Below are 4,170 nucleotides of genomic sequence, written 5' to 3'. Positions count from 1 at the left end.
AGCATTGCATATAAATTATTTAATGCTTTTGGGTGAAACATATCATGACTTTTTATTAAACATTCCCCATACTGTACATGGTAAAATTTACTAGGAACTATTTATTACTTTGTTGAATTTCCCATAATCATATCTATGACTTAAAACCCAGTGCAACACGGGTTATAACTAACACAGTCCAGGATAATATTTAGTATTCTTATTAGTATATGTTTTATATTTAATATTTCTAATAATGCTTTCATGCTTTTTTGTTGACTTCCTCATTACTTTCTGCTTATATGGGATACATTTTAAAGTTGATAAAATCTGAGGAAACTCTAACTGCAAAACCATGGCTTAGGTATATTATTACTAATTTAATTATGTATGGGAATACTATTTAGAAATAATGTTTATTGAAAACATTTCCATGTCATTTGGGAAAATAGACTAGACATGAATCATGGTGTCATGTGCGTTGCATTTATGTGTTTTAGAGATTAGTTTTTCAATCATTTTAATTTTTCTAGATACAATCAAGCCTCTATGTAGAATGAAAAGAAGAGCCATGATTTAGCTCATGGTTTTACTTTGTGTGTGTGTGTTTTTTTCCCAGCAGTTTGCTTTACAAAATTAAATTTGCTGATATTATTATTATTGAATGGAGTTTGACAACTTACTAAGAAAATAAAATATTTTCATGGTAAAGACTGAAGGGCTGTGATTTATCTTCTGTCTTATTTATTTGTTATCTAGTACGTGGGATTCAATAGCGTCACACTTTATCTCTCTCACTTAGGACTAACCTCCTCTCACAGTCACTGAAGATTTATGAGAATCAGTGAATGAGAGGCTACAAGCTCAGCTTAGTGGTTGTTATGAGGGAGGACATGACAGGGGAGACGTGACCACTTTGCCTGCAATCTTAAAATAACAATGTTGTCTGCAGAAAAACAACAAGCTATCTCCATAGATGGTGCTTCATTTTGAATATTGTGGGTACACATGTCAATCAAAATTTGGATTGAACCTTAAAACTACTTATGGTCTTGTAATAACAACTATATAATGAGGGCCACAATTTGGAATGGATCATTGTTTAGATTTATATGCCTAGTAGCCTATTAAAATTGGAAATTCTTCTTTTTTTTCTTTTTGGTTTCTTGAAACAGGATTTCTCTGTGTAATAGCCCTGGCTGTCCTGGAACTCACTTTGTAGACCTGGCTGACCTCAAACTCACAGAGATCTGCCTGCCTCTGCCTCCTGAGTACTAGGATTAAAGTCATGAGCCACCATGCTCAGCCTAAATTGGAAATTCTAAGAGTTTGTTTATATATAAAAAAATAAGTGCTTTGCACATGGTCCTGTAATAATCCTAGGTTCTTCCAAAATCAATGCTAGGGAAAATCTGCTTTGCAAATTTCATTTTGAGACAATGTATCACTCACTCTGTGTCTCAGACTGGCCTGCATTCACTGTAACTATGACTCATTTCAAACTGGTGGCAATTCTCCTGCCTCAGCTTCTGAGTGTCATAGTTACAGATGTGAGCCATCACACCTGGCTCCAGGGGAATATTTTACAGGACCTAAATATTCCTATGAGGGAAACTACCATCAGTTATAGACCACATATCAAGATTTGTTTGCTAGGGGTGATAACCTTGCTAGCATCTGCCATTCTCTGGGGAAGATTGAGTTGCCACTTAGGAGCTGGTAAGACCAGGTGCTAGCTTTCAAAGAACACCTGAATAATTGGATGCTATTTTAATTTCAATCTTTAAAAAAAAGATAGGCTGTGGGTTGCACTATCCACAATACTCTCAAAGTAAACTGTTTGATTATTTAAATTGGGTGTTTGAAAATGTATTTTAATTAGGTCCAAGACCAAATTAGAATGGTGTGTAGTGAATACCAAGCATTTTAAAAAGCAATGCAGCAGCCTACAGTGCTTTCTTTTGTGGTTTACAAAATAGGGAGTGTGTGTGTTTCATTTGTCAGTTTTTAGTCACAACCCTGAACTGCTTATTCTAACTATGTGATGGGTCTCCCCTGAAAAACACTGCAGAGGTCATTCACACAGTCAAGGTCTTCTTGAATACTTTTTTAAAAAGGGTACTATATTGTTTTCTCCTGCCATTAATTGCCAGGGGTTTATGTACAAGACAATAATTAATTATACCTCTGGGAAACTCAAGAGTCAACATGAATCAAAGCAGGCTTGGTGAGGATCATAGAAGCCTCACATAATTAAGCAGGGCACCGGAGACCAATTGTTTATGGAATGATTTTGCTGGAGCTAATTGACACTAATTATTTAATCTGATTTTCTTTTTCCTAGTTATTCTTCTACAGTTACTGCTTCCTGCTTGTGATACCCAGGAAGCCTTTGGGTCCTTGATGCCTCCATTCAATTTGGCTGGAAATGGATTTGCTATTGATAATTGTTACTTCCTAACATGTCATATAGATAGCCTATATACAAAACACATGAGAAATCAACAAATGATCCATGATAAAAAATACCTACTATGAAAAAACGTGTATTGACCATTATTACTTCTAGGTTTGACTAGGAGTTAATTTCATTAAAAATGTACATGCAATGAAACTTATATCTTCCACATTATTTTTATGTATGTGCTAAAATAAGGGCTGGAATATACATTGAAAACAGTAAGTTTGTGATGCTGCCTAACTTAAAAAGAAATCCATTGGAGGTACTGTTGAAACTTACAGAACAAGTGCAGGTTAGCTCCTCTATCCGGGGCTATGTGCTGCTGATGTGTACACACAAACTTGGTGTGCCAATTAATTAAAGGCATGCCTTGAGCTGTATCAGATGTCACAAAGCATCTCTATGCCTGTTTATGGATTGCTTCCTCCTCTGACTACCAGGATTCTAAAACAACACTCAACATTGAGATAAACAAAGATGGGGATCAATTTACTTATGTGTGCTTCGATTAATCATGGTCTTCTTAATCTTCCTTCCATGGTATTCAAGCTGCTATCATACATTGTATACAAGATACAGGATCTAAGTAACTTCTGCCTAAGAAATTGGAACCTCTGCCCCATGGATGGTACTGTGAAGCCGTGTCTTTGGGTCCCTGAAACCTGTGTCACCACTGTAGATGTCTCAAGCTTGTCTCTATTTTCCACGCTTCAAGATCAGTCTGTCTTCTCACTTCATTTACTTTCTCTGCCATTAAAGGATACATGGTGACCTCTTATTCCAATTATTATTTGTGTGTTTCTAAGCCAGATTTGTTTGTTCGATGTTGGACAGCTTTTATCATAATTGCTAGATTCCTACTTGGTTTATATTGAAATCACAGTGACATATTTGATTCTACTTGCCCATTAATTTTCAATGAAGTGTTTTTATTTTCTGCATTTATTGATTCATTTTGTATATGGATGTGTACACACACATATAAGTATGGAGATGGACAGTGGCACACGAAGGATAAGTTACAAAATAAGTCAGAGGAAAAGTTACAAGAATTAAGTTCTCTCCTTGCACATGTGATCCAGGAGCAGAACTCATTTAATCAGGCTTGCCATCAAGCACCTTCATCCACTTGGTTCATCTCACTGGCCCTCAATGGAATAACTTTAAAATTCTAGGAACTTCTGGGGCTGGAGAAGTTTCTCAGTGGTTAAAAGCACATAACTGTTTATGCAGAGGACTCAAGCATTCCCAGCATGCACATCAGGCAGCTCATAACTACCTGGAACTCCTGTTTCAGAGAACTGACACCTCTCTGACCACTTTGGGCATATACGAAGACGCAAGCACACACACAAATAAATAATTTTTTTTAATTAAAATTTTAGTAACTTTGAAAATTGTGTTTTTATTAATTCTTTGAAAACTTTGTACAATGTAATCTGGCCATACCCTCCCTGACTCTTTTCAGATCCACCCTATCTGCTCTTACCCTTTTCTACCCAAATATGATTCTTCTTCTTTTCCAAACCCATCAAGTCCAATTTCTATTAGTCAACTCTTCTTGCAAGTGTGTTATGCCCTGGAGTATAGTTCACCTAGGTAGGGTTACACCCTTAAAGAAAACTGCCTCTCCACCATCCAGCAGCTATTAAATATAAATAGTTCCTCAACTAGTAATGAAATTTTGTGCTTCCTTTGTCTTGGGATTCTGTTTGTCTTCAGCGTATGGA

This window comes from Mus musculus, chromosome 12 (genome assembly GCF_000001635.26).
Source record: "Mus musculus strain C57BL/6J chromosome 12, GRCm38.p6 C57BL/6J".
Lineage (NCBI taxonomy): Eukaryota > Metazoa > Chordata > Mammalia > Rodentia > Muridae > Mus > Mus musculus.
This window is presented reverse-complemented; position numbering follows the sequence as displayed.